Genomic DNA, 12,911 nt, shown 5'->3' with positions numbered 1-12,911 from the left:
AGTATATTGTAGGTAGTTCATTCCACTGTACGAAATTTCCATGGAAAACTAATATCGTTGTGTAGGTAACTACACTTTCACAAAACCCCTTACACAAGTAAACATCCTTTACCTACACAATCATCAACCACCATACACTGAATATTATATCATTCACAACTATTTTAAAATAATGAAATAATACAACTGCCTATACATACAAAATGCATCATATTTACCTACTCAAGTTACATACTATAGTGTACGACGTTCTTTCCAGTATAGAAAACTTCCATGAGAAACTAATATTGTTGTGTAGGTAACCACACGTTCAACTGAAACTATAGCAAAGAAACTAAATATATGTAACCTAGTAAGGAACATACGTGTAGCACAGAAAGTATAGCAACGTTAATGAATATTAGAGTTATGTATGATCGATCATCCATATTAATTTAGTTGGTTTTCACCGGAACCTCACCCTCTATGTAAAATAAACAAACTGAAGCTGGACAAATAAATGCCTATGCTTGCATCTCTAAAAAAATAAGTGGACAAGGGTCCACTTCCAACCTTACAACATTCTAGCTTAACACTGCCATGTAAATTCCTTCAAATTATATATTAACATATGTTAATCAGCTAGCTAGTTCATCATCAGACAAACAAACAAGATCAGGAGCAGCAGATGAAGTGTGTGCAGTAGCAGTACCCTCTCCAGTTAAATCCGCCACATGCACCGCGTCATTTTCAGGTGGCAGCAATGATGCTTGTGGCGGCACTGTGTAAGATTCAGAAGGCAGTGACGATGGTGGGCCACCTGTGACATTCTGAGTTGGCGATACCCTCCGCTGAGTTTCAACATCAGGCGATACGGAGTGTGTAGGTCTGAACGGCTGCATATGTGGAGCCCGTGCACGGATTTCTGTGTTGGCCCGAAATCTAAGATGTGGAGCCGGAGCACGGGCTTCCACAGGTCGCAGATGCGGAGCCGGTGCACGGAATTCGCTGATAACCGGAGGCCGTAAATGTAGGCCCGGTGCACGGGTTTCTAAAACCAGAGGTCATGTATGTGGGGCTACGGTTGGTGCACGGACATGTGGCGATTGGCCACGAGTTTCTGTGCTTATTCTTAAATTGGCAGCCGACATGTCCATTTGAGTGGTACCAGGTGGTCTGTTATGGAAGAATGAAGGGCCATTCATGTTCAAGCCAGGTGGCGGTCTGGTAGTGGCGGGCATTCTGGTAGTGGTGGTTGTGGTTGCAGAGGTAACCTGGCTGACTAGAGCTGGCATTCTTGACTGGTTGACCACTGGAGATGGTGGCCTGCTTGGTGTAGTGGAGGCGGGTCTGCTCACCATGCTCGAGAAGAGAGCTGATGGCTGGTGGACTATCTGTAATGGCAGTTGTTGTCGGAGTTGTGATTGCTGTTGTGGCGGTTGTGGTTGTGGAAATTGTGGTCGGGGATGTGGTTGCTGTTGTGGCGGCGGCGGCGGCGGCGGCGGCGGCGACTGTTGATTTCCTAAAGATTGGCCAGCTGAAGATGAAGAAGCACCCTGGTAATGCATCATAGATGTACCAGAAAACCGGCGCAGTAATGATTCAGCCTGAGAGACTGCAAATAATTATAAAAAAAAACTTCCGTTAAAATCAATTTAACTTATATTATTTAAAATTAATATAATAAAAATACCTTGTATTCCTGGATGGCCAGGAGTAAGATCTTGACACTTGGACTCGAAAGCCTCGGCCAGTATCCTATTCATGTTTACCCGTTTAATATTTGTTTCAAGTTCCATGTTTTTTAACATGTAATCTAAATCCGTGTGTTGTTGTTTAGCTTCATACTTGAGGCGTATTTGAGCCACGACTTCTGCTATTTCCTTCTCACATTCAGACTTCAGCTTTTGTTTCTGCACGAAAACGAATCAAAAGTCAATCAATATGAGTTGACTCAACTTATGAAGATAAATAAATGACTGACCTCGTCTTGATATGATTTGGATACGTTGTCTTTGATGAAGTTTAATCGCTCTACTTCAGCTAGAAGTGGGTCGGTTTGATTTGTTATTTGTGGGTTAACTCGGTTAGTTAGATTATCAAACATGTTGAATGCGTTAGCCAACTGTGCGGGTGCCACAGATGTAGCCACCAAACTACGCTGCTGTTCTGTCTCAGTAGCCGGAACAGAAACAGGAACCTCTTCCGTATTTTCACCAGGTTGCGTCACGGTTAGGTTTGGCTCTTCACAAACAGGTTCAAGTAAAGGCCCCGTTTGTGGAGCCATATCAGACAGATTTTCAGCAACCGCTAGATCCGTTTCATCATCTGATCAACTTGACTGGCACCTGACGGTTGCATATCAGGTTCAACATCTGAAATGTTCTGATCATGTTGAACCGTATCAGACGGCTTTTCAGCAACCGTTACATCCAGTTCGTCATCTAGAATGGTCTGATCAAGTTTATCGGCACTTGACGGTTGCAGATTAATGGTGTTAACTTGTTTATCTTGAACCACACTGACTGGAGAAAGCATATCAGGTTCAACTCTTGGAATGATCTGATCATGTTGATTAGCTATATTAATATCTTCATCTTCAACTCCAGTGTCTGGAATTTGTTCAACTTGAAGAGGGTCATTTTGGATTTCCTGAAAAGACCAACAAAAACCTTTTAAATACAGTTATGATGCGAATAATGAATAAAACAAAAGGTTCTGATAAGCTACATGTTCTGAAGCTGGAGAAAGAACAGGATTATTGCTACCCGAACCACAAGAAGCGCTGTGGTCTTCATTGTCAGCTGGAGTTGCCATCTCAGCCGGCTCAACACACGGTAGCACATCGTTTGGACTGCTTTCATTCTTGTCGTCCCCAACATCTGGTGAGTCAGGTAAAATCTCACCCTCTTCAGCATCCTCTTTATCACATGTGCCAGCTGGTGTTTCCATCGCAGAATGGTCAACTTCTGGTGCCACATCATCAACAGCTGGTGTTTCCATCTCAGCAGATTCAACTTCTGGTTGCACATCAACGGTTTCATGACAGTCTTTGGCAGAATGAGATGCATCAATGCCTACGGTGACATCTTCATCATTTTCCTTGTTAAAAGTTCCAGCCGGCACTTGAACGTCACCAGAAAGATGTGGTACAACGTCATTCTCACCAGTCTCATTGTGGTCATTTTCATCATGGCCTACAGTTCTATCTTTACCATTTTCTTTGTGGTCATTTCCGGCTGGCATTTCCACGCCATTAGAGCTGACATGTGGTGCCATGTCATTCGCGCCAGTCTCATTATGATCATCTTCATCGTTTTCTTTGTTATAGTTACCAGCTGGCATTTCCATGCCACAAGATCTGACATGTGGCGCCATGTCATTCACACCAGTTTCATTATGATCATCTTCGTCAGTTTCTTTGTTATAATTACCAGCTGGCATTTCCACATCATCAGTGTCAACATGTGGCGCCACATCATTCTTATCAGTCTCATTATGACCATTTTCATCAAGGCCTGCAGTGCCATCCACATCACTTTCTTTATTATAATTTCCAACCGACGTTTCCACGTCACCACAGTTGGCACATGACGCATCAGGACTGCTAGAACCCCCTTTAGAATTTCCAAGACCGGTGTCAACTTTCTCCACCACATCAATCTCCATCTCATCACCAACCTGCAGAGCTTGAACCTCGCCCATCTGCTCACTTGATATTGCTGCATGAGAACCAGTAGACTCTGTAAAATGAGCACCTTCACACACCGGCTCACCATCACTTTGCACTTCAACTGTCAGGGCCACCTCAGGGTGTCCAGTCTCATCATGGGAACCCTGCAAAGAAATCTCATTCAATTCTTTATGTCGAATCTCCTTCAATCTTTCATGTTCTTCCAGATTGTTGGCAAATTCTCTCTCTTTTAATATAAGTTTTCCAGATCTCATCAAGAGATTGCTGTTGTAAAGTGCAATGATTATACTTTTGTCCACTTTGTAATCGGTCTCTATACTCACCCTCTTTTCATCCCATTCTCTATTACTCTTCTCAAACGCTTCTACACTTTCATTAGCTGGGTGGTCAACATTTGTGACATTTTGACTTTTTTCAATCCCAACTTTGACCCGTTCAGGTGCAGGAACTGGATCTTTTAAACCAAGAAGAGTTCCTGTGCGTTCTAAGAATGTTTGCTTTGGTAGCTTCAGCTTTTTGTACACCGTTTCTGCCTTTGCTTCTTCACAGATGAAATTTAAGTGTTTCTTTGCAAGAGCTAAGGATTCACTCCTACCAGTTTTACTTTCGCCAATTGATGAACAGATCCAACACTATAATATGAATAGAATTATGTCAGTAGATACACTATTATATATTGTCAAAAAAGAAGATTCAGTTTGTTAAAAGATGATACCAGTGACAACATGAAACCATGTAACAAGCTTGTATTAGTTGTATGTTCCTTGCTGAGTTGAAAATTATTATAAACAAATTCCAGAAAATTTACCACTGTGCTCTTCATGTCTTCCTGCATATATAGTCGACCAAATCTACTTAAATACTTTATCTTTAGGATAAAAAGATATAATTAGAATATATTGGACTGTGCTTTATATCAAACAGGTCAAATCAGAAGTAAAACAAGTTGAAAGTCACTATATAGCCTTCCAAATCGTTGTTATTCTAAAACTAGAATATATAGTAAAAATATATTTGTAATCAAGCATTGATAATATCCAAAAACATACCGAAAACCTGAGTATGTTGCAGAGATCAGACGCAGTAAGCTTCATTTGATCAAGTACATCTGTTTCATCATCGACCTTGGGAGTGTTGCAGAGCCCAGACGCAGTAAGCTTCAACTGATCAAGTACATTTGTTTCATCATTGACCTTGGACCAATATGTATCAGCGCACGATGACTGACATTCGTCATTTGCTGCAGCAATCCCTGAAACCAGCATATCTATATCTTAAACTACTAGTCACTAGTCACAAGCAAACATATAAATACATTTATAATAAAGACAATATTGCCCTTTTACCTGTTTTCAATTGAGCTGTTTCAACCGTACTATTAATATTTATAGTCTTTCTTCGCATCTTTACGCCACCAACATCCGCAACAGGTAGTGAATCCAAAATTAGTCTCGGGCGTTTTCTTTGACGTGGAGTCGATTCCGATACAAACTTCCAAACCGGAGATCGTCCGTCCAATAACTTTCTCCAAAATATATAAGGCGGGTCTCCATCGTGTAAATGTCTTTTTACCTCATTATGTAACGAGGTACTTTTACCATAAATTCCACAGTTTAGAATTCGGGTACTAATTAATTTCAATGATGTATCATTGCTTTTACATTTGTGAGAAAGTATATATAAAAACTCATTGACAGCATCCTTTAGAAAAGATTCTTCAGGTGAGATGTTTAGACCCTTATGACTATGAAACTCGGTCAACCGATCAAACAAGTCAGGCCCCCCACATGAGTAAAGGATCATAATTGCTCCTTAAACTATGTGACCTGATATCAACTGCCACGTTGTTCTCTGCAAATTTGAGAATTTTCTCTTCTAAAGTGGATGAACAGTATAATCTGAATATCATGATTTGATCCAACGGTGAATCGATGGATAGCTTCTGCAATGATTTTAAATCACCTGAAGGATTTAACTCACTGTCGAATATGATAATAGCATCAACTGACGATAACTTAATGCTTTGATGACACGAACGTGATTCTATTAAAACAATAAATTGAGTCTTATCTTCATTGATCATATTGAGATTGATTTGCTTCCTTGATGATGTGTTTGGAACGCCGTCCACAAGTACATAAGAATCGTGACCAAATCTTTGATGAATATAATCAGCTAATATGCGCCCGAGTGGAAAAATATCGTCTAATTCTAACCCAACAATTGGAGGCTGTATTAGAACAAAATTTATGAAATGAATTAGACCTTAATACTTTATTGTGGAGTTAAATTAGAATTTACATTTACCTGAAAAAGGATAAGCACTCTTAGTTGGCGTTTTTGTATTTCAGGTAATATGTGGTCAAGAAACCAAAACTTGCCACTTATTTCTTTGCCAACAGCTACTATCCTACTTTGGTCCTTAGTAAGTGAACGTTCAAGATCGCGGTTCACGGTGTAGGGGTGGTTACAAATCTTCAAAAAGGAAATAAAATAAAAAATTAAATAAAACAATTTGATAATGAAAGAGTATTAAATTGATGAAACAATAACGATATAACAAACCACTCGGTTGGTTGTAAAAATTTTATAGAGAGGCTGGAGTTTATCAATTTTTGAGCTTGAACGAAGAGCCATAGCATTAGAAAGTAGAGTAGCACAATACTGTTCAAGCTGCACGTTTGAAATATGAACGGGAACCCAGAATTCTACAAATTTGGAATTCTGCATGTTGCTAGAGACATCATTGTTATCTGCATTATCCTTGTGACACGTGTCAAGTTCCTCTTGATTCTCTAAATCATGTTCAATCCTGCAGGAAAAGAGTAACTATGTATAACAGAATGATACTATGAAACTATTAAGGTTGCTATCTTGTTTCTAGTTACTGATATGAGATAAAACTTTGTTCCTATACATAAAGAGATAATGAAAGAATTTAACTCCAATACAATAAGATCATGCCTGATATGGACAAAACAAACCAAAAAAATTAAGACCCAGATAATACTTTAATGAAAATAATGAAATGCAAACTACGTACAAAATCAGTATTTGCTTATCAAGCATAAATGCATAATACTTGACTTATCCCGATCACTATTTGCTTCATTGTGAAAATAATATTGTTACCTATTTTAGTTATGAAAATATCACCAATGCCTATTTTCGTTGTGGAAATACTATTGTTGCTTCTTTCATTTACAAGGTCAAAGGTTATTTTGTATCCCCTCTTTTTCATCATGAAAAGAATAAATTAAATTCATAGTGATAACCAATGGTATACAGAATAGATCTATGAAATCCCATATGCAAGACTAAAACGGTCACAAGTTACCTGAAGTAAAATGTAGTTATGTACCAAAAATAGAGTGATTATTGTAAAAATAAAAAACTCACTCGTGTGGTGATGTTTGGCACATGTGGTTATCACTATTTGCAATATTTCCGTTAGATGGTGAAACATAGGCACCATTGTTTTTCTCCACGTTGCCACTTTCAATAGATTTGCCATCTAGTGATTTTGTTTGAGGACAATCGGCATGTTCTATTTCGTCTAAATCAATCACTCTTCCCTCCAACAACGCTTTATCAGAAGTTCCTTGAACTCTTATACTACTTTGGCTTTTCGGCTCCTTATCTACATCTTACAAGGCAAAAGAGAATAAATAGAACTTTGATTTTATAATGACAATATAAGCATGTGTGTGTGTAGGTTTTGGATCAAATACAGATAAAATTGACGTGCTAACTGTGAGAATTTAGTAGTGTAATTATATATACAACATAGTGTAATGATAGTGTAGTGTAATTGCAGTAGCGTAATTACAATCAATCAATCAATCAATCATACCCAGTAAAATCCCACCGACAGCAGAGCTATAGGTAGGGTCTGGGGAGGGTGGGATGTAGGCACACCGTACCTCTATCCAAAGGAATAAAGAGGTGGCTTCCAGTAGCGTAATTACACTACGATGTAATTACATAATTAGACTACTTGTATATATTATTACACTACTTGATTCTCACAATTAGCACGCTTTTTTAGTTTGTACGTTAACTATACATACATATATCAGTTTACGCAGAGCAAAAATACATGAAATGCAAAACAAATATAACAATCATATGATCCTGGTCTGTTTGCCAATTGTCGCCAGCAGAGGTAAATTTGGCAATCAATTATTTATTTTAACAAGTACATAATAAAAGAGATTACCTACTTAACAAATTGCTATCAATAAAAACTAACACTTAAATCCACCATGTGTCACACGTTGTGGTCCATACTGTAAGACTGTTTATTGTTTATCCTAAAAATTATAAGCTAGCATGATAGAAATTAGTAAAAGCAAAATAAGCATAAGCACCTGTTTCAACTCTTGTTTTTTGAGATTTGAACATAGCCTTATAACTAATTGCATCCCATTTCTTCCTTTTCCTACTACCAGCATCTGCATCCTGCTTTTCAGTTTCAGTATCTTCATTAACTTCTCCTGAACTCTTTTTGATGTCGCTTGAAGTTTTCTCTTTTGTTGTCGACTTGGTATTTGGTAACTCAATAATCTCTACCACCTTCTTCCCTCTATCCGACCTCCTTAATGGACCAGCCCCCATCGGTTTCTCAACTTTCTCAGGTGCGTTTTTAACAGGTAAAGGATTTGGTGATGCGTATTTTTCTAATCTTTCAGACTTCCTAGATGATGTCTCTCTACCTGATCTTCTTAAAACAGATGCATCAGCTGATCCTGGGGATGCATCTTTCTTCTTTGCCGTCATTAAGGAAACAGCAGATACCGCAACTAATATTAAGCATAAACAAATTTATCAATGCATTAACCAAAATGAACTAATATCAACCATAATCTTATAAAATTCATAAAAAAAGGAGACAAGCTAATGAAAAGATTAGCACCTTTGCAGACCAAAGGAACTGAACAAACAGTTAGAAAATGAAAAATGCAGGTTCAAACCCTAAAGCAACTTACACGATACATGTATTAACAAACATAAACAAAATGTAGGTTTATACATCACAACATCTAGGCTTACATTTAAACCCTAAAGTGGCATACATATACATTATTACAAACCTGGAACAAGCTATAAAGTTTAACAACAAATATACAAAGACAAAGCTCACGAAGAGACTAGTGCCTTTGCATACAAAGAGAATAAAAATAAAAAATAAAAAAACAGCTACAAAATGAAAATGCAGGTTTAAACCCTAAAGTGACTTACATGAGATGTGTATCAACAAAACATAAACAAAATGTAGATTCATTTATACATCACCACATGATAAGTGTCCAGTGGGTCGGGTAAACCCATCTGTTACCCATAATCAGTCAACTAGGGCTTAATTAGTGGAGAGTCAAGTCAAGGAATTAAGAAAGGCTAAAATAATGGAGAAGTTTCAAACGTTTATTTGGAATAAATAGGTCTATAGTCATATCTTTTTCTTTGTCAACGTCCTGTTATTTTGATTATCAAGTTTATCTTGTAACTGGAGACTTACCATCCCGAATTGGTTGAATCGGAGATTAGCCCCTCTCGAATCGAGCCAACTATCTTATTATTTCAATAAAATAAATATTTCGTTTTCAGGGTTCTATCACAACATCTAGCTTTAAATTTCAAACCCTAGGTCCAAACACACCACGAGCATCATTAAAAAAACCTAACAAACATCAAACACATCAAATTCGTACAAAATGAACTATTATCAAACAAAAGCCTACATAACTCAAAAAAAAAAAAAAAACAGACACAAACTAATGAAGAGATAAGTACATTTGCATACCAAAAAAATCAAATAAACAGTTAAAAAAAATAAAAATCCAGAATCAAACCCTAACGCGACTTACACGAAACGCGTATCAACAAACATAAACAAAATGTAGATTCATTCATACATCACAACATCTGCCTTTAAATTTCAAACCCTAGACCCAAACACACCCTGAGCATCATTTCTAACCCATCTTTACGCTTTCAACATCAAAACACCACTAAAAAACCTATCAAGCATCAAACAAATCGAATTCGTACGAAATGAACTACTATCAAACAAAAGCCTACGAAATGAAAAGATTAGTACCTTGGCAGACCAAGAAAATCAAATAACCAGTTACAAAAACAAAAATGCAGAATCAAACCTTACACGAGAAGCGTATCAACAAACATAAACAAACATCTAGGTTTAAATTTCAAACCCTAGGTCCAAACACACCATGAGCACCAACATTACAAGCATCACATGCCTAATTAAAACCCTAGCACACCGAATTCAACAATAATACACAACCTGAATTATTCAAATAGGCACCAAATATGTATCCAATTAAGAAACTAAATCAACAAATACAAAGCATATGTAGGTAATTTGGTGGATGGTACAAACTTGCAGTTGCTTTTAGCTGTGGCGAGTGAAATGAGAAGTCGCCGTCGACTGAAACGTTGAAACTGTCAAGGAATCAGAGATGAGAATACGGAATTGAGTTCATGTGATTTGATTTGATGTTGTGGAATAATAATAACAATAATAATACTAATAGGTAGGGCAAAGAATAAAAAGGATCAAAATCAAAATGAGTTATTTTGTTTTCAGAGAAATAACAAGGATGTTATTATTATTATTAACAAGTTTAATTGGAAAAATAAAATTTATATTGTTGGAAAAGAAAAGGTAATAAATTGATTTCAAACAAGTTAAGAAAATAAATATTTGGTAGCAGGAAACAACTTTAAACTGCCTGACTAACGTAATGATATTCTCTGGATCTGAAAACCGACTCTATTGTGGTTAACCGAGTTTAATTGGTTTGGGTGTTGTGGGATTACGGGTCTTCCTCATTTTGTGCTCACTGCTAGAGGGGTAAACGCGTCTTACCCGCTATACCTGACCCGAACCTGATAAATAGTAGGGTCTGATCGATTTCCTATTTTATGTTCATATGATTTTGTTTTGGAATGATTTAATAGATACTAAAAGGGTTTGTTGATAAAAAAATGGTTATAAAATGGTTTTACAGAAAAAAATATATATTAATTAAATTGGTGTTTTTTTATTATTATCTTGTGTCTATTTTTAACCAAGAACACCATCTGATTCATCAGTTTTCAATGGCGGAGCAATCAACATCGAATTTACGTGATTGGCGATCGTTGTTCCAGGTTCCATACTAACCCTAGCTTTAGCCCTACGTTATTCCGGATCATTTCAAGGTATTATTCTTCGCATTTAATGTGTTTTCTACTGGTTATTGCCTCTTGCAATCGGTTCATGGTCCGATAAATCTGATTATTGTTGCTGTTTATATAGTCTATATTCAATTCTATATTATCTGTTGTTTGATCAATTTTACTGTCTTCTGGTTTTCGTATGCAAATGGTTAATATCTGTACCGAAATTGTTATATATATGCACTTTATTTGAACTTGATGTGGACGCAACAAGCAATTAAACTTGATACTAATTTATCTAAAATTAAGTTCACTTCTGTAGCACAAATCATATTCAGCTTTCTTCACTGTGTTTTGAGATTATTGTGTTCAAATAAGCAGCCACTGGTGTATGTATATGTATATATTTATATTTATATTTTAACAACTTTTTTGTTACACCTAAAATCAAGAGAGGCAAACACCATACCACTAGGTGATAGTCATAGGTTATATGTATATATCTCTATAAAGTATTATTATGCCTTTTTTTCTGTTGAGAAAATAATGGTAGAACATTGTCTGTTGGAATATCTCACAGCCGTACAGAATGCAATACTTTGCTAAAACCATTGAAAGTTCGTAAGACATGGATCGATACAATTCACTAATATCTGATTCTGTGGCTTCGTTATATGTAGAGTTTATTTAAGACAATGCAATGAATTCAGTAGGAACTATTTGACTGTTTATTAATTCGTGATTAATCATGATTGTGAGACTTGTTAATGCTATGATCATGCAACAATAGTACCTATTTATGATACTTAGGATATTATGCCCAACTACCGTTGTGTGCATGCTCCAAACAACTTATAACGATTTTGTTTACATATGCCTAAATGATTATTTTACTATATATTTACATAATTATCGCCCAGCTTTGTGGTGCGCGCATATAATGTATATATGTGTGAACCCTCGGGTGGGCAAAAGTGAAATTGCACAAATTTTGACGTTATTTTACCAATCTTGTGAAAATAACGTCAAAAGTGGCGGAATGTTAATCAGGCATCATGTGGTGGCGTTGATAGCCGAAAGACAAGGGTACATGCACCAATCGGCGATGGTTGAGTGTTATGTGCCTTATGTCCAAGGCTTGATGCAAAACTACTATCGAGCCGGGGGTCTCACCGGAAGCAGCCTCTCTATTCCTAGAGGGTAGAGGTAAGGCTGTCTACATCTTACTCTCCTCAGACCCTACCATAGCTTTGCTATTGGTGGGATATACTGAGTACGATGATTGTGTCTATTTTTTTTATTTTATAATAAGGTGATTAAAAAACCATCTTCTTGATGGTTTAGTTTTGGAAAAACTTTGATTGATGTGTTGCTAATATCTTCTCTGATGGAAAAAAGTTTATGCATTTCCTGGTGGTGATGTTGCAAATTTCGATGTGTTGAGTTTCATATACATGTTTAGAATTTAAACAGTGGAAGACTTTGTATACAAAACCATTATTGATCAAACAAAAATGTCTTCCGTAAGTACATATTTAAATAAAGTGAAAAATAGAACACAACCATAGTTAAGTTGATATATTTACCCTTTATTTATGTTGCAGAAACTACACCAAATAGTAACACGACCAAACGAAAACATAATCGTTAGATTTAGTACACGAAAAATACCTCGTAAGACAAACGCGAACCTTGTATGATTCCCTTGATCACATTCGATAATCCAAGCACAAAATCGGCTTCAACCAGTTTACTTTCTCAACGACGGCGCCATAGTAGGGTTGAGGTCGGCTGTCGTGTGGTGTAAGTATGTGTTTAGGGTTAAATTGTTCTCTAGCAACTTATGTATTTAAGAGAAACTCTATTGCAATATTTATAGTCAAACTATTTTATTAAATATATTCTCTTATGATTATCTCATAATCATTAACATATTTATCTGTGTTTTATTTAAAAAGATTCAAATTTTGAATTCAATATCAAATTTAAAATTCAAATATTTTAGCAACTTTTGGTAATGGATCAAATAAAATCAGATAAATTTATATAATTT

General features: G+C 36.5%; 1 pseudogene across 1 annotated transcript; it reads right to left on the bottom strand.

Annotated features, from left to right (window-relative positions):
• Positions 1-247: 247 nt before the first annotated feature.
• On the bottom strand, positions 248-10,214 carry LOC143609997 (uncharacterized; annotated as a pseudogene). The gene is made up of 12 exons (XR_013149510.1): positions 10,077-10,214; positions 8,044-8,475; positions 7,073-7,319; positions 6,239-6,485; positions 5,981-6,148; positions 5,020-5,903; positions 4,639-4,925; positions 4,389-4,547; positions 2,710-4,305; positions 1,964-2,631; positions 1,673-1,892; positions 248-1,594 (listed from the first exon to the last, which is right to left on the bottom strand). The product of XR_013149510.1 is annotated as an uncharacterized LOC143609997 (transcript).
• Between the last annotated feature and the right edge of the window lie 2,697 nt (positions 10,215-12,911).

This window comes from Bidens hawaiensis, unplaced genomic scaffold, assembly GCF_021521415.1.
Source record: "Bidens hawaiensis isolate Kalapana, Puna unplaced genomic scaffold, B.hawaiensis_p1.1 tig00023471_1, whole genome shotgun sequence".
NCBI classification, from domain to species: domain Eukaryota; kingdom Viridiplantae; phylum Streptophyta; class Magnoliopsida; order Asterales; family Asteraceae; genus Bidens; species Bidens hawaiensis.
This window is presented reverse-complemented; position numbering and strand designations above follow the sequence as displayed.